Here is an 18,636-nt window from a genome sequence, read left to right on the forward strand (position 1 = left end):
GTTGCCTCGTTGGGAGAGGGCCATGGGGCAAGACCCTCAGGGCAGCTCCTGGGAGCTGAGAACAGCTCCCACTCAAGAGCCAGCAGGACAGTCAGAACCTCAGACCTTCAGGGACTGAGTTCATCCAACAACCACGTGAGCTCAGAAGACGATCCTGCGGTCCAGAGGGGAACTTAGGCCAGACAACCCTTCTGAGTGGAAGGCAGTTTTCTGGGTCATTCTGCAGCACTGCTGTCCTTGCACTGTCGCAGCTGGCTCTGCTGAAGGATCGCGTTGGGTCTCCCCAGGCCCAGCTCTTGGTAAGAGGCTCACAGGGATATCTGTGGTCCCAGGACCCAGGAACAGAGGGGAGTACGGTTTCCATATCCTAAGGACCAGCACCTACTGTGCCACACATCTCAGGGGGGAGACATGCCTGCAGGATTTTGCTGGTTTGTGGTTTCTGTAGGAAGTTTTAAATATAATTACACCTGAGATCCAGCCAAAGTACTAGCTTGGGAAGGTACATATTTTGCAACACATGTTAGTGTTCGCTCAGAAGAGACATTTTAAGATAATCTTGAGCACAGAGAATGGAACCTCTGTGGGCCAAGTCACACAGCCACTGAGGACAAGCGAGTGTATATATTTATTAAAGTATTTTCCCTAAAAATTTATAGTGGGAGTCGGGGTGGGCGTGCTCCTGGATCAGAGTTACTCAACGTGGCCTACGGACGGGCACCATCCTGTGATCTGTTGGCTACTAGGCTGCCAGAGGACACGTTCAGAAATCGAGGATGCGTTTAGAAATTTAAAAAAAAAAATCAACAGTCATTTTATGTTTGCTGAATCCAGTAATTAAAAAAAAAAAGCAACACTGGGCACTACCGTTTTGCATGTCTCTTACATGTATTTTTTCTCGTAATTCCTTTCTATTCTGTCTCCAATGGCATCAGGCTGTGACAGACTGGGGACAAGGGAGCTTTGCCACAGGGCGTGTGAAAGTTCTGCTCTAGAACACGGTGCCACCTGGACAGGCATTCCTGACCCACTGTTCTAACTTTCACCTGAAACGCTCCCAGGAATGTGGAAAAAAAAAAAAGAGGAAAACTCCCACTACTGCTAGTACTCGAACCCATGGTAAAAGGCTGGGTGGACCCACACACTCAGCTTCCGGAAACAGAGCACTGTAACTGGATCTTTGAAATGTCAGAAGATGAATTTTCCCTGCTCCTTGGGGGAAAAGGGTCAGAAATGACCAGAAATATGAGGACTGATGTTCCAGGCTGAGAGCGCTGCTTTGTGAAGGAGCTACTGGGTTTTGCTCCTTCTCTGCCCATTCTTGTCATTAGCGCCCACTTTCTACATCCTTTGAGGAGCTGCCCCCCACCCCTCACCTCTCCAGCAGCATCACTGGCAGGATGATGGGGTGACGCTGCACAGGGAATATGAGCGCTCCAATCAAGCCCTACCGCTGAGAGGACCAGACTGTCCCCTGCAGACCAGGAGGCTTTAAGCGCTCCATCCCTGAGAAAAGAAACGCCCAAGACAAGTTGCAAACTGTGAGGTCTGCCCCCCGTCGAGCCAAAGCACCAGGATTGATCACTGACAGGATATGGGGACTCATGCACGCTAGGGGCTCACCTAAAACCCAAGTAGGGGCTGCATCCCCCCAACAGCGCACACGGTGAGAGGGGACGGGGTAACTGACACAGCAGGGCTCCTGGCAGGGAGAAGGAGACACAAGTGACATCTTTCATTGTACCTGGGATGCCATCACGAACACCTTCACTTCTATCTGGATAATGAGAGAAATGAAGGTTGCGATGTTTTGAGAAGGGTCAAGATACCCGTAGGAAATAAGAAACGGAACGTCTGCCATGCAGAGGACTGGAACATAGGAGGTATACCAGTTGTCCGGGTAGCAAAGCAGGAAACCCAGGAAGCAGGTAGGGGTGCAGTTGGGAAGAGTAAGTGTGAACCCCAAGGGGGCTGGTTAGGATGCAAAACCAAGATGGTAGCCTCGTATGGGAAGACCACACTCAGCGTTCTCCTGGATATTTCATTATAGAACTTTTTAAAGCAGGGATTGAAAATTAAAAGACTGAAAAGTATCAGGCAAACAAGGAGAAATGAAGCAGGGCTGGCCCTACTGACATAAGGTGGGGAGGATTCAGGACTAAAGTATCAATGGGGCAACGTGGACCGTCATCTGTGGGTCCAACGCCCAGTCAATCTAAAGTCACAATAGTCACGTGCCATGTTCTCAGAATAACACAATATCGCAGCCTGTGTCTCAGGAACCCTTGGGAATGCGGGGAGAAGTGCACAGAACCAAAATGGTTATGGGAGAAATGAGTGTATGTCTTTGAGCATCTGACAGATGGACAGACCGAAAGAAAAAAGAAAAAAAGACAGAAACAAAGATCCAGAGAAGACTGTGGATAATGTATTTGACAAGGTTGAAAATGCAAATTTACAAATAGGGACGAGTCCATCGTAGGAAGAAGATTTTAAAATGATAGGTGTGTGCTTCCAACGATATTAATAATATGCTAGATTTACAAGTCAAATATGAACATCTCAAGGAAATGAATGCTTTTCTGAGAAAAATGCTGATTGTTACGACCTAATCAAGGAAATTAGCACTGATCAGAGCAAAGAATATGGGAGAAAGAGAAAAATTAATGAAAGAATGACATCCAGAAAAGGCAGGGACAGTGTCCATGGTATTTTAGCAAATTTTGTCTGACTTTCAAAAAATAGATAATCCCACCTCTATTGACTGATTTAGAACACGTGGGCGGGGGGAAAAGCCTGAGTTGATTCTTTTTATGAAGTGTGCCTTGTTCTGATACAAAAATCTGCAAAGAAGTAGCACCAGAAGGAGAGGGGAGTTCACATCAATACTCAGAGAAGGAAAAACTCACGAACAAAAATGTAAATTAAAACATTTCCACTGGGATAAACATAAGCACGTACGAGAAAAACACAAGATGATTTTTGGAGAGGCTGCCTGTTCAGAGATGATTTCTGCCGTGAAAGGGCTCCTAGCATTGGTTCTGTGCATCTCACCATAACCACTACCCGCCTTGGAACCTAACAGGGGTAACTTTAGGGCCACCAAGACCCTGAAAGGCTGAGAGGCACCGTTTATGATGAAGGGGGTTCAGGTGAACACGAGGGCAGCTTTCAAATATCCCAACACCAAGCACAGCCCCCGTACACGGGGCCAGCGGGTCCCGGAGAATCTGCCCCCCCCCTCCCCAACAGGGAACAGCAGACGCTGTCTGGGTCCATCACAGACGAATTCGGGGAGCTGCCGCTGCTACATCCATGCCAGGCAGGGATGCAGCTTCCGGAGTCCTGGCCCTGTCTTCACTGCAGACAGAGGAATAGGGGCCCCCAAAGGACCAGGAGGCACCCAGGAGAAGAGCTTGGTTATCACAGCCTGCCTCCCACCTTTCCCTGTATCTCTCTATGTAAAAGACAGAGGTGAAAGAGCACCCATAAAGCGATATGAAAAGGACAAACAACCTCATGAAAAAATGGACAAGAGACACGAGCAGGCACGCCCCAAGAGAAGAAAACTGAATGCCAAATACACACCCTAAAAGACACGCCATCTCAACAGCAAGTGGGAAATGCAGATGAAAACCAGCAGACGTCCCTTCATATCCACCAAGGTGGCAAAAACGCCAGACCTCGCGTTATCAAGGTTGCTGAGGACACAGAATACAGCAGTACGTGTATACGTTGCTCTTTGGAATATAAACTGGTCCAGATCTTTGGAAAAGAATGTAATGTTACACAATCATTTTGAATATGCGTGTAGCACTGGACTGAGCAATTCCACGCCTAGGCGTATATACCCTAGAAAATGTCTCACCCCTGTCCACCAGGTGATGTGTATAAGAACATTTGTATGCGCATCGTTGCTATGGGCAGAAACAAATTCACCAGAAATAGATCAAATGCCTGACAACCAGAAAAATAATTCGTTCCTTAAAAATAAACGTGACATATACACACCTCTTGGCTGTTCTAGACAGACAGACGGACTCAAGTCTGCTGAGACGTGAGATGCTATTTTCTAGGTAGGAAGCAGAACCCAGCTGCCCCTAAAACCAGATAGGGAAAACGGACGGAGGGAGATTATCCTGTGTGTTCGTGAGAGAGAGAGAGAGAGAGAGAGAGAGCGCGAGCGAGCGCGAGCGCGAGAGGGAGGGAGGGAGGGAGGGAGGGGGAGGGAGGGAGGGGGAGGGAGGGAGAGAGGGAGGAGAGAGAGAGGCAGGGAGAGAGAGGGAGAGAGAGGGAGGGAGGAAGGGAGGGAGGGAGAGGGAGGAGAGAGAGGGAGGGAGAGAGAGGGAGGGAGGGAGGGAGGGAGGGAGGGAGAGAGAGAGAGAGAGAGGGAGAGAGAGAGAGGGAGGGAGGGAGGGAGAGCCATCCCAGGCACACAGTGAGAAAAGTGAATAAACCAATGGGCAATTTTCTCTCTGGTTCTGCTGGTGACGAGCACCCTTCCATGGCTCCTAAACAGGGGGATGTCTCCCCAGGACATGTCCTGAGAGGGGTGCGTTTTCCCGGAAAAGGAGGCTGTACCCAGAAAGCATCCTGAGGACAACTCTGCATCAGGACCAGGACACGCATGCGGAATGAACCCCTCGCAGCCTCTCTTCCGGAAGCCCGCCCGCAAGGGCGGTCTTCCCGGAGCAACTGGGCATCACTGACAGCATCTCAGGAAACATCTCAGGAAGCAGCCGCATTCGGAACCACGGGGCCTGGCTGACGTGCTTTCTCGGGGGCTGTGACTCCACATCACCTCAAGGTGGATTTGCTTTTTCTCTTTGACCAGTGCGGGCAGACCTCGTGGTACGGCATCTCAGTGGATCGTGCTTTGCAGATGCTGTGGGTTTTTTGGGGTTTTGTTTTTGTTTGTTTGTCTTTACAAATGGAAGGTTTGGGGCAGCCCCGTGTCGGGCAAGTCTGTCGGGGCCATTTTTCCAAAAGCAATTGCTCAGTTTGTGTCTCTGGGTCACATTTTGGTCCATCTCGCCGTATTTCAAACATTTTCGCTAGGATTCTGTTTGCGATGCTGACCTGTGATCAGGGAACCTTCCCGTTACTACTGTAACAGGATATGGCTCGGGGAAGGCTCACAAGGGAAGGGAAGCAACTTTTGACAGTAAAGTTATTTTTAAATAAAGGTACGTGCGTTGTTTTTTTAGACACAGTAAGGACCTACTGTGTAGCACAGGAAACTACTCAATATTCTGTAATGGCCTGTATGGGGAAAAAAAAAACTAAAAAAGAGTGGATACCTGTATATGTGTAACTGAATCACTTTGCTGTACACCTGAAACTAATACATTGTAAATCAACTAAACTCCAATAAAAATTGTAAAAAAAGAAAGACTTTTTTTAAGTTACACGTGAATTACTTTTAATCCACGTGCAATTTTTTTTAATTTAAAAATTTTTTTTTTAATTTTAATTTTTATTTTTGGCCATGCCATGCAGATTGTGGGATCTTAGTTCCCTGACCAGGGATTGAACCCAGGGCCCCAGCAGTGAAAGCTACGAATCCTAACCACTGGACCGCCAGGGAATTCCCAAGACATAATAAGACTTAACGAACCATGGTCTAGTATGAACATAACTTTTAGATGCACCGGGGAACCAAACAATTCGTGACTTGCCGTATTATTGTGATATTCGATCTATCGTGGTGGTCTGGAACGAAACCCACGATACCTCCCAGGTGTGTTTGTACTCCTAAAAGGATCAGATCGTAGACAGCCAGCCTGTACGGCCAGCATCTGAGGGAAGCCGTGAGGCCCCAGCCACTTGGTTGCTCTGTGTGACAGCTGCCTGTCCCTGCAGGTGAGGTCAGTGGGCACAGCCAGGTAGGTGCACCTGAGCGGTCTCACCCACCTGCCTTGGTCCTTGATGCCTGTCTGTGCACATCCACTGCCCCAGCGTCACCTGTTCTCATGGTTCATAGTTCAAAATCCCCTTTTTCTTAAGCCTAATGCTCTCCTAGATGAAGTATTTCTGCTCCGTCCATATTCCCTTTTTCTAAACTGTCAACTGAAAAAAAAATGCACAACCTAAAAGTTGAGAATTATGTTTTATTTGGTGGACTTGCTGACGACTTAAGCCCGGGATACAGCCTCTCGGGTAGCTCGAGGGGACTGTTCCAAAGAGGTCAGGAAGCAGCCAGGGTATATAGGGGGTTTTGCAGCAAAGACCAGGTAGTTCAAACATCAAGAGATTATTAAAGAAACCAGACATCTCAAGTTAATGAATCTGGCACTTTTCTATATATGGGAAGATGCAGGAGTCTGAGCTCATTGAAATCATTCCTCTGATATGCACCTTAACTCTCTGGGGCCAGGATCCTGTTTCACGCCATCCTGAATCCCCTCAGGGCAAAACACTGGGGCAGCCAGGATCCTGGTTTTCTCCATCCTGAATCCCCTCAGGGCAAAGCACTGGGGCAGCTGCAGTGGCTGAGGGCTTGACAGCTGCAATATCCTTTGTTTAATGAAAAGGCTGGTGACATTTTTTTGTCCACATCACAAAGATATCTTGGAGATCCAATGCTGTCTTACAATCACCAGCTGCAATTTTTTGTTCCCCCTGTGCCCACCTGAGCCTCAAACTCACCCTTATCAAGCAAAGCCCTGGTCCTCCCTACAGACAGACATTTTTAGGACACACACATCCACCTCCAGGGAAGCTCATTTCTTTAAGTCTCCCCACTCACTTTTCTCTCTCTCCTTGGGAGACAGCAAACCACCACCACTGAACCATCACAGGAAGACGGTACATTCAACCCCAGAATCTCAAGTATAAAACCACTGCCACCACCAAAAAAGAGTCAACAACAACACTGGTAAAAAGCTTTGGTAAAAGGCGTTGAAGTTTGTGAAATTTTCAGGTTACAGATTATTCAAATGTTTATGGTTGCCAAGTATATTTGGAAAATGAAATTAAAGTGAGAACAGTCTCCATCGACCCCAAGACAAGTAACAGACACCCCAAAGCACTTTACAATTAAAGACAAAAGAATGACCTCCAACTGACTGGTAAGCCAGGTGGTTAGAAGGCCATCAGCATCTTACTTGGAAACAGGAGCTTCTGAAGAGTTTTAAAAGCAATTCGTACTCCCAGGAGATAAAGGGTCCTTCTGGGGATCTTATTTAGTTTATCCACCCACAGAGCTGGCCTAAAAGTAACTTCCACCCAGCCCACATGATCACAGGCCCCTAACTAGTGTAGGTTTAGCATGAGTGTGTTACCCACTGTTCATGGATTATAACACGAAGATGACGTGAGCATGCCTCACAGCCAACTACAGCGCTTCGTAACTCATCACAGGGTAAATGCAAATTTAATTGCAATGAGATATCACCTCATCACCTGCTGGAATGGCTACTATCAAAAAGATAACAAACAACAAATGCTGGAGAAGGTGTGGAACCCTCCCACACTGTTGGTGGGAGTGTAAATTGGTGCAGCTACTATGGAGATCAGTATGGAGGTTCCTTAAAAAACTAAAAATAGAGCTACCCTAGGACCCAGCAATCCCATTCCTGGGCACATACCCGGAGAAAACCGTAATTCAAAAGATACATGCACCCCTATGTTCACAGCAGCACTATGCACGACAGCAAAGACATGGAAGCAACCTAAGTGTCCATCGACAGATGGATGGATAAAGAAGATGTGGTCCATATATACACTGGAATATTACTCAGCCATAAAAAGGAATGCAATCATGCCATTTGCAGCAACATGGATGGACCCAGAGGTTACGTCACACTAAGTGATGTAAGCCAGACAGAGAAAGATAAACACCATATGACATCACTTATGTGTGGAATCTACTTTACAGAAAAGATACAAATGAACTTATTTACACAACAGAAGCAGACTTATAGATATCGAAAACAAACTTATAGTCACCAAAGGGGAATCATGGCGGGCAGGGGGAGGGGGGTGAAGTAGAAGTTCGGGATGAACACACACACACAGGACTATATATAAAATAGATACCCAACAAGGACCTGCTGTGTAGCACGGGGAACGCTACCCAATAGCCTGTGATAACCTTTATGAGAAAAGAATCTAAAACAAGAATGAATATATGCATATGTATAACTGAATCACTTTGCTGTACACCTGAAACTAACAGGACATTTTAAATCAACCGATAAAATTAAAATATTTTTTTAAAAAAGCAGAGAGTAGAACGGTGGTTACCAGAGGTTGGGGTTTGGGGAAAATAGGAAGATACTGCTCAAAGGGTACAAATTTCCAGTTATACGAAGAAAAAGTTCTGGGGTCTAACGTACATCATGGTGACTATGGTTAACAGTACCATATTATATACTCAAAATTTGCTAAGACAGTAGATCTTCAATGTTCTCATCACACACACACAACAAAATGGTAAGCATGTATGGTGATGGGTATGTTGTGTGTGTGATGGGAACGCTAAGGATCTCCTGACCTCGTAAAATTACAAGTATATAATACAGCACTGGTTCTGGTCATCATTTCAAAATGTACACGCACATTAAATGTTCACACGGGACATCTTCATAAAAAGACAAAACACCGCAGTGTACAACCTAAGATCAACTAATCAGTCAATCCATCAGTGAATGACCTCAGTCACAGCAAAAGGAAAAAGAAATTCAAATCCTCCAAGAGTAATGTTTGGTGGCCAGAAATGGAAAAAAGGGGAAAAACCCAACTCCAATATACGCCCTCTTCCCACCCACGCGACCAGCACTCTTACTTGTGAAATTTTCTGTCCACTAGGAGGCAGGACAACACCAGTCATGTGGGGTTCAGGGTGGAAAAAGTTCTTCATAAGCAGCTTTTATTGAGATGAAAAGACTTCCTACCAGGAGAACGCAAACAAATGTACAAAGATGTCCAACTTCCTTTGTTGCTCTCAGGATCCCCTTTCTTAGTCCCTGGTGAGAAGGTCGTGTGGTTACTTTACTTGGGTGTAGACACCAGCTTTAACAAGTTGAATCCAGGGAGTAAAGGCGCCCATCTGCCTGCAGGGCTCTCCTCACTCTGCCCTGGATTGAGGGCTTGAAGAGGGAGCCATGGGTATCAGCTAGCTACACTGTGTAACAAATTGTCCCAAACTCCCTGGACGGAAACAACACCCATCTGCCATCTCCCAGCTCTTTATGTCAGAAGTCTGAGTTGGGGTGAGCAGGGTCCTCTGCTCTGGGTCTCACAAAGCTGAAACCATGGTGTCAACAGGGCTGGGGTCATCCTCTGTGGCTGGGGATCCTATTCCAGCCTCACTCGGGTTGTAGGTGAAATTCAGTTCCATGCAGTTGTAGGGCTGAGGTCCCGTTTTCTTTCTGGCTGTCGGGCCAAGGGGGCTCTCTGCTTCAAGGGGTCACTCAGCTCCGTGCTGCGTGGTCCTCCCAAAACACGGCTGTCAGCATTTTCTAAGCCAGCATAAAAATTTCTGCTTCTGTTTCAAGTCTCTCTCACAGGGTCACCTGTTTAGGCCAGGCCCACCCAATGGTCTCCCTTTTGATTAACTCAATGTCAACTGATTTTGGACCTTAATTATATCTCAAAGTCCCTTCGCTTCTGTCATACAGCATAATCTAATCATGGGAGTGACACCCCCATCATCCCTGGGCCCCACCTACAGAGAAGGGGAGGGGATTACGTAAGGCATGCACACCTTGTAGGGAGGGAGGAATCTTGAGGCCACCTTCGCATAATGCAAAGCAGTGCTCCTTTATTTGGGGTCCCCTCTACCCAGTTCCATCAGTAGGTCTCCATCGGGAGGACCTCCCTGTCACTTTTGCTCTTTGCTCCGGGGGAAGTCAGAGCAAAGAGAAAGTTACGTGAACAACGACCTAAAGGAGGTTTGTACCCACAGGGAGTAAGAGGTACCAATTATTAGGTATAAAGTAAGCTCCAAGGATACAGTGTATAATACGGGGAATACAGCCAATATGTTATAATAACTTTCAAAGATAATAACATAGATAAGCATCAAAATCAACATGCACTACAGTCGCCATTGTGTGGTCACCATTTATTACCATCAACTCACACATGCAACATACACGTTCCCTAATGCTGAACGGCCCGAGTAGAAACTCTCTTGTTGAAATAAGATTGAATCATGAGATCTCCAAACTACTTAAAATGTGAATTATTGGTTGCATTGGAAGTTATGACCACAGGTGTAAGAGCATTCCCTGAACTCTCCCTATGGGCTGTTTGTTTCCTCGTCCTCCCACTCACCTAATTTTGTTATAAATAGGCATGAGAAGGGGCTTCCCTGGTGGCTCAGTGGTTGAGAGTCCGCCTGCCGATGCAGGGGACACGGGTTCGTGCCCCGGTGCGGGAAGATCCCACATGCCGCGGAGCGGCTGGCCCCGTGAGCCATGGCGGCTGAGCCTGTGCGTTCGGAGCCTGTGCTCCGCAACGGGAGAGGCCACGACAGTGAGAGGCCCGCGTACCGCAAAAAAAAAAAAAAAAAAAAAAAAAAAAAAAAAAATAGGCATGAGAAGACCCTAAAAGGTCCACCTTCACCTCCTCGCTATGAATGTGTGCCAGGACCCGTACTACCCAAGCCTGCTCAGTGCATAGGACGGCTCCATCCCATTGCCCTTCAATGACTGGGTAGTGCTCAATGCATATGGCGGCCCCACTCCATCCCCAAGCAATGAGCTGGTAGTGCTCAATGCATATGGCGACCCCACTCCATCCCCAAGCAATGACTGGGTAGTGCTCAATGCATATGGCGGCCCCACTCCATCCCCAAGCAATGACCTGACTACTCAATGCCATTCCACCCCCGGTCCCCTACAGAACACTGTCTGGACCACAGACCCAGCTTCCCATGAACACACACTCACATTTCATCTCGTCGTTCTGCCCACCTCCTTTTCCTTCAATGAGCTCCTCTGAAAAAACTCCAGACTCCGGGAACCCCTTCCATGACTTGACGTGCCCTATGATGCTCAGGTTTTCAGAGACGGGGCGGATAATGAAACACTCTAACTCCCTCAGCATCTGTAAACTTCCTTGGGCGCCGAGGGAAGCTACAGAATTCACCGCATCAGCAGGATGTCCGGGTCACTACAGTCGCACGTGTAGAAAGTTCTCGGGCTTATCTCGTGAAAACTGGAGTAGGGAATCATTGCAGTAATAGGTTTTCATGTCTCTACATTATCTAAGAACAGGGAGTTTTTGTTTAGTTTTCGTTTTGGCTACACCCCGTCTCCACGGACACGCAGGCAACCCCAGTATGTGGTACCCACGGTTCCATTCCATTTTATTTTATTTTATTGGGGTACAGTTGATTTACAATGTTGTTGTTCCATTCTATTTTAAAGAATATTTCTTTTCAGACAAAAAAAGGAAGGAAGTGAAGGATGGAGGGAGGAAAGAAGAAAAGGAGAGAGCAGAGGGACAGGTGTCATTATTGTCTTTCTACTGGGAACAGAAAAACCCCGGGTTTAGATTCTTTTTAATATAGAAGAATTCTTTTTATTTGCTCACATTTTAGTGACGGTAATTGGTGCCAGTGTTTTTTCACTCATTCTCTTTGTTTTATCAAATAAACTAGTAAAAAAAAAAAAAAGAATATTTCTTTTGAGAGGATGTGTTTTTTGTCTCTTCTTTCGTTGATGTGGTGTATCACACGGATTGATTTGCATATGTTGAACCATCCTCGTGACCCTGGGATGAATCCAGCATGGCCGTGGCGCCTGATCTTTTTGATGTACGGCTGGATTCAGTTTGCTAGGTTTTGTTGACAATTGTTGCATCTACATTCATCAAAGATACTGGCCCGTCATCTTTTTTGGTCGTGTCTCAAGACTATTCCTTGAAGGAGGTGCCCTGGGATTGGTATTCGCTCGCCACAGTTACTGTCTCTTCAGCTGGTATGCATGTCATGGAGGGACAGACGGAAACGTCGCAGTTTTATCCGTCCCACTCGGAAATCACCGCACTCCCGGTCCCGAGCACACGCCTCGCCCCACCTCCGTCAGCCGAGCCTGAAACTCCGATCGCGACGGAAGTCTCAGCACGTGCACAATAATGACGATCATTTCCCTGAGGATGCCACAGCGATTTTCTGCATCATTTCCCTTCCAAGGGCGTGAAGGACACATTAACGTTTGGGAGAACCTGTTCATCGAGGCTGTTAAACCTTCCCGAAGAACAAGCAACATCAAGAGACAAAAACGTGCTTTGTTTTTCTCCAGATGTCTGCAGTTCTGCCCGACAGCGGATTTTTTTTTGTTTACGCACACGATCGTCTTCTGCAAGTCTTTCATTTTTTTCCCTTTGCTCTTCAAGAAACAGTTTTGTTTTGGACTAGAAAGTATGTAACAGGGACTTCCCTGGCGGTCCAGTGGTTAAGAATCCGCCTGCCAATGCTGGGGATACGGGTTCGAGCCCTGGTCCAGGAAGACACCACATGTCATGGGGCCACTAAGCCCGTGCGCCACAACTACTAAGCCTGCGCCCTAGAGCCCGCGAGCCACAACTACTGAGCCCACACGCCAACACTGAGACCCGAGGCAGCCAAATTAAATTAAAAAAAAAAAAAAAAACAAAGAAAGGACATAAGAGTGGGTGGCCTCTCTTGTTTTTCTCCCCCTCATACCTTGCAAAACTACATTCTCTGGAAAAAACTGAGGATTTCTCCAGGCAGCTTTACAGATTAGTAATACCTGCACTGTTTCACATTCCTAGCTGGAAAAATCTCGTTTTTCTGACTATAGATAAATTTGAAGTCAATTGCCTTATTTTTATATAGTAACTACACAGTACTACACAGTTCTAATCCTGCCCTATGTTGGCACGATGTTCGATTATGTCCTGTCGACTAAAAGTCCAGCTGGAGAGCCAATAATGGGCAGAGTGTAAACTACAATCTTTCTAAAATCTGGAAAAATATTCATTGTGAAACACGTCTGGCTCCAAGGAGTACTTTTCAGGACTTTTCCTGCCAGTCATTCCATTTTCCAGTATTGATCAGCACTAAAAGTAAACCAGATTGTGCTGCCCAAACTTCAGCTTAATTTACTAAGTGGTTTCTGTGCAGGAATGAAAAGTAGAAAACCCTACCATATGTGATGATATATTCTAATCCAACATCCATTACAGCTGGACTTCCTTGACCAAGCCACTTGTCTTAATAAAACAGGACAGTAATGAATCTCCAGAGATACTTTTAAAGGGAAATCTAGACTGATTATAAATCGCTGAGGTGTGATTCTAGGGTGTTTTTTGGATACAGTGATCCAGGGTGCAACGTGAATTTCAAAAGCTTGTATTTATTTTTACCAGTATGTAATTACCTACATCTGATTTTTCTTTTGTGAAATGCAAACTTAATGTCCTAATCTTGTATTTCTGCTTAGGTCCTTTTTGTAAATGAACTTCAAGAGTTAGTTCCACTTACTGATATCTGGAACAAATATTATAGGATGGTATGGATTTAAATTCCTAAAAGCTGTATAGTAGTTTTTTTTTTAAATACTATCCACAACTAGCCCTCGTAATTGTATCTTGCAGTGTTTCCTTAGTAGCTCCTTTGTTGTTTATATGTAATGCCCGTTTTTACTTCCCCTTCACTCCCCATGACAAGCCCTTGGTACTGAAGTAAGTGCTGGATTTTGGAAATAATTTTCCTTACATGTAGTTAGAAATAGAGAGTACTATCCATGCAGAAAAAGATACAGATAGAATTCCCATCTGAATGTGAAGCTACGTATTAAGAGAGAGAGAGAGAGAGAGAGAGAGAGAGAGAGAGAGAGGGAATTATCCATGCAGAAAAAGATAGATAGAATTCCCATCTGAATTTGAAGCTACGTATTAAAAGAGAGAGAAAGAGAGAGAGAGAGAGAGAAAAAGAGAGAGAGAGAGAGAGTTATCCATGCAGAAAAAGATACAGATAGAATTCCCATCTGAATTTGAAGCTACGTATTAAAAAAAAGAGAGAGAGAGAGAGTTTCCTCTTGCCTAACTTGACAGAGACATGCCCACAGGTGACAGCAAAGTCCAGCCAAAGCAGTGGTGCTAACGTAGATTCTGCCGTAACTGATGCATCGTGCATCCCACACTGTGCCACACAGAACACGGAACCCCGGGCTGAGATGTGTGCTTTTGTGCGATGCTGAGAGTGGAGTCCTGTCCTCGAGGCATCCTGACTAACACTCGCCCTGCTTTAGCTTCCTGGGAGATGAATGCAGCCATAAGACAACACGTCAGTGAGATCGTGAGCTCACCTGAACTTTTTTAGTGCTGTCACAGACACCTGAAAAAACATAGGATACAGACGATTTTGTTAGATTTATGATTTTTTTTTTTTTTTTTTTTTTTTTTTGGCCACGCAGCAGGCAGGATCTTAGTTCCCCGACCAGGGATTGAACCCAGGCCCCCTACATTGGGAGCACAGAGTCTTAACCACTGGACTGCCAGGGAAGGCCCAGATTTATAAATATTTGAAATAGCAAAAAAATATATATCAGGACATTCAAATAACTCCATGGCCTGCCTAGAAGCAAGCTTTACCTTGAGACCCCAGAATAACTGAGAACGCCAACACAATGATCTTCCGGCGTCTACCCGTCAGCCATGAACGATGGGCCCTCAGAAGGTCATAAAATCAAGGGGAGGTCTGCACTCCACGGGGGCTGGGGGAGGTAAATTGACATCTTTGACTGAGAAACTAAGCAGCTAGGACCATGCATGCTCAAGACAGCAGCACAGCACAGACACACACACCATCCTCAGTGAGGCTGGCTGAGCAAATGGGCAGATTCCTTGCGCTGGGACAAAATTCCACCAGGATCTCTCACGTTTCTGCATTTCTTGCCTGTGAGGCACTGATCGCCCTCTGTCCTGAATTACCTTTTCAAGTATTCATACAGCAAAACACCTAGAAGATGAAGACGGCATCTCGCTCCAGACCAACAAGTGGGCCAAAAGTTTTAAAAAAAAAAAGTGGGATTGCCTTACCCCTTCCTTGTTCTCCGATCCAAACAGCCAACACCCTGCAGTGCACTTAAAAAAGTGTTCTCTCATTTAAGAAAACAGAAAAAGTCCTAGTTATCTTTTCAGAAATTAATTTCAAAGTCGTCCTTCTTTGACAAGGATCTGCCAGGTTCTTTTTAAGGGGCACGATGAAAATGTTCCCATTTGTCATAATATTTGCTTCGAGGAACAATGTGCCTCAGACACAGATGTTGTTGTGGAGATCCTGGTGAATTAGTTTGCTAGGGTGCCGTAACAAAATTCTGCAAACAGGGTGGATTAACAACAGACATTTATTTTCTCCCAGTCCTGGAGGCTGGAGTCTGAGATCCAGGTGTGGGCAGGGCTGGTTCCTCCCGAGGCCTCTCTGCTGGGCGTGTAGACAGCTGTCTTCTCCCTGCGTCCTCACAGGATCGTCCTTCCATGTGTATCTGTGCCCTGATCTCCTCTTCTTATAAGGACCCCCATCCTATGGGATCAGGACCCACTCTAGTGACCTCATTTTACCTTCATTCCCTGTTTAAAGACCCCATCTCCAAATACAGCCCCATTCCGAGGTTCTGGGGGTCAGGGCTTCAACATGTGAATTCTGGGGGCCATCATGCGGACAACCCATGATGCCCGTGGATTGAGACCCAGGTCACCTGTGCTGAAGATGTTCTGCACTTGGGCTCCTCCAACCAGATCGGCTTGGTCCTCCTTGGGACCAGTGACGCATGCTGTGGGGATGTCTGTGCAGAGTGACCAGGGAAGTCGTTGGTCTTAGAACAAGGCAAAGCCACCTGGACCACACAGGCCACCAATGGGGCTTGGCTAGCGCCTTGACGGAACCACGAAGCCAACGCCATCACCCACCCCCCCACGCAAAGTATTCTTCAAATTCAAGAAGGATGGACGGAGCTGGAATTGAGTATTTCCCTGCCCCCAGGTCAGGGAGGCACTGGTGAAGTAATTTCCCTTGAGAGCAGACAGAGAAAGAAACCCTCTGAGCTTGTTCCAAAATGGAATTCCTGCAGAAGGGGACGTTGCTCCAGTCTTCACCATTAGAACCTGGTGGGGTTCCTGGAGGTTCTGCATGAGAGGGCTGCCTCCTCCCGTCCTCATAAAAGACCGGGTCCCGGGGAGTTTAACTTCTCAGGCTTGTCCACAATCACCAGCAAGGCTGAACAGCATCCCACGGAGGTTCTCAAATGCACCAATTCAAGTCCAGGCACATCTTCCCCTGAAAGACGTGGTTCATCTCGACGGGGCAGAACAGCTCCATCGTTCAGTGGCTTTGCAGCCTAACTGCCTGAGTCCCCATCCCACCCCCAAGGCTGGGTAACTCTGGGCAGGTCCCTCAACCTCTCTGAGCTCTGGGGTCATATCAGTCAGCCTAGACCACCATAACCAGAGGATTAGGGGGCTTAGACATTAGAAATTCATTTTCTCACAGTTCTGGGGGCTGGAAGTCTGAGATCAGGGTGCCGACATGATTGGTTCTGGGGAGGTCTCTGTTCCTGGCTTGCAGACAGCCACCTTCTGGGGGAGAGACGGAGAGAGACAACAAGATCTCTGTGTCTCTTTCTATGAGGATGGTAATCCCATCATGGGGTCCCACTCTCATGACTTCATCGAACCCTAATCACCTCCCAAAGGATCTCCTGATACCATCCCGTCAGGGGTGAGGGCTTCCACATATGAATTTTGGATGGACACACATTCATCCCATAGCAGAAAAAGTAAACCTTCCCCTTTGGGGGCTGGCATGAGCTGTAAATGTGCCCAGAACTCAGCGCAGCATCCACAATTCAGCAAGGGGTCCAGGAACAGCAGTTGTGACGCTAAATGTGATTTGTCCTCACCCATAGAGCTCTTTGGCGGTCCCAGCAGGGCAGCGCTGGCCTCACGTCTCACTTCTTTTTAGAAGTGCTACTATCAGTATGACATGAGGATGGACCTCAGCCCCACCAGTTTGCAGCCACGCTGCACACACAAGGCCGTGAGTAAGTCGGGTCTTGAGGCTGTGCTGGTGTGTTCGGCTGACACGACACAGAAGCCATCCACGCTGCTTTTAAATCTCCGGTCCAGCCGCAGGGTTACGTAACCGTGTATGTGCCAAACCCTATAGAGTTGACCGTGCGCTGCCTGCCCTTCCAGGGTGCGTCCTGCCTCTCTCCTTCCACTCACCCTATTTATCGTCAGAACCTGCTTCTGCACCTGTTTCTAATTTCAACGTAATGACGATCTGTGAAGGGCCTGGCGGGGGGCTGTCTCTGACGGTGTAAGGAGATGTCGCGGCATCCGTCCACGCCGGCAACGTTCGGGTACGTGCTTGGAAAAAAAACCGAACGTCAGAATAAACATCGCCTCCTGTCTCCCACGGTCAGGACCCCAGGAAACCACATCTGGCTGGGCTTCGGGGTGAACGAATCCTATCAAGACAGATTTTCCGAGTCAGAATGTTTAGGGGGTGTCTCGAGGGACCCTGACCGCGGCCACGCGCCTGGAGGAGAGTTCTCTTTTCGCGACCTTCGTGTGGTTACTGCAAAGCATCAGAATTTCTGTGTGAGTGATGGTAGTTTTTCTGGGATGCAGGGTGAGGGCCACTCCAGGTGACCAAGGGAGACACACTGTCCCCTGCCCATCCCTTGCTCGCTGATGAGGAAAGAAAGCAAGGGACACATGGTGTTCCTGGGACACAGCTTCTGCATCCTTGCAGCTCGTCGTTATGGGGCCCATATTTATGGCAGGGAATGTCCAAGGCACTAGGGCTCTAAGTAACACGCGGGGTCACTCAGAGGCACCTATGGCGTCCGCTGATAACGCAGGACAACAGGCTACGCCAAGGGCCACGGGCTCACGGTGAAGGCTTCGGTTGAGGAACCCACGTGACGATTCACTGCACAGGCACGGACAGATCGCAGCTCCCGTGATGCCCTTGGTCTCGCGGCCCAAGCACCACGCCGGTTTCCTTCTAGCTCCCTCCTTCCGAAGCACCAAGGCAGACCTGAGACCCCCAGATGGACCCATGGCCAACAGGACAGCGGTGGGGACAGCTGTGCTCGTGGAGTCCAGCTCCAGGGGTACCAGCTGTGGAGTAAGGACGTGGATGCCTTACTCAGCTCACCAGGGTCATCGTCTATCACCAGGATGGGCAGGTGGGTACATACAGGCACTCGTCACCTCTGGAAAGCTACCTAGGGACGGAGAACCTACTGAAAACTGGACTCCGCCTGGCCGGCTCTGTCTCTCCCGGCTACTGTTTGGATCATTTGGAAATAAAACTGTTAAGTGCCCATCGTATGATGTCATCATTCTTTTGCTACATAAAGAGCACACGGACCCCAGGGCTTGACATTTAACCCTTAGTGACCTTAAAGTCACCTTCACATTCTAGATTCCCAAGCAAGTTGCCTTTAGTTCTTTGTGTTCCTGGGGTGTCATTCTTATAATCCACTAAGCAAAGGCTTCATAGGGACCTCATAAAAAAAATGTCCTCCGTCAGATGAGTGGATAAAGACGATGTGGTACATATATACAACAGAATACTACTCAGCCATGAAAAAGAATGAAATAATGCCATTTGTAGCAACAGGGGTGCAACTAGAGATGATCATACTA

The 18,636-nt window shown here is 47.3% G+C and overlaps 1 protein-coding gene across 1 annotated transcript in view; it reads right to left on the reverse strand.

Annotated features, from left to right (window-relative positions):
• The window catches only part of LOC309839703 (polyprenol dehydrogenase-like), a 192,746-nt gene that overhangs the window by 51,763 nt on the left and 122,347 nt on the right, over positions 1-18,636 (reverse strand). The gene's annotated exons all lie outside the window — the stretch shown is intronic.

The sequence above is a fragment of the Grampus griseus genome (assembly GCF_964374135.1).
Source record: "Grampus griseus genome assembly, chromosome: X".
NCBI classification, from domain to species: Eukaryota; Metazoa; Chordata; class Mammalia; order Artiodactyla; family Delphinidae; genus Grampus; species Grampus griseus.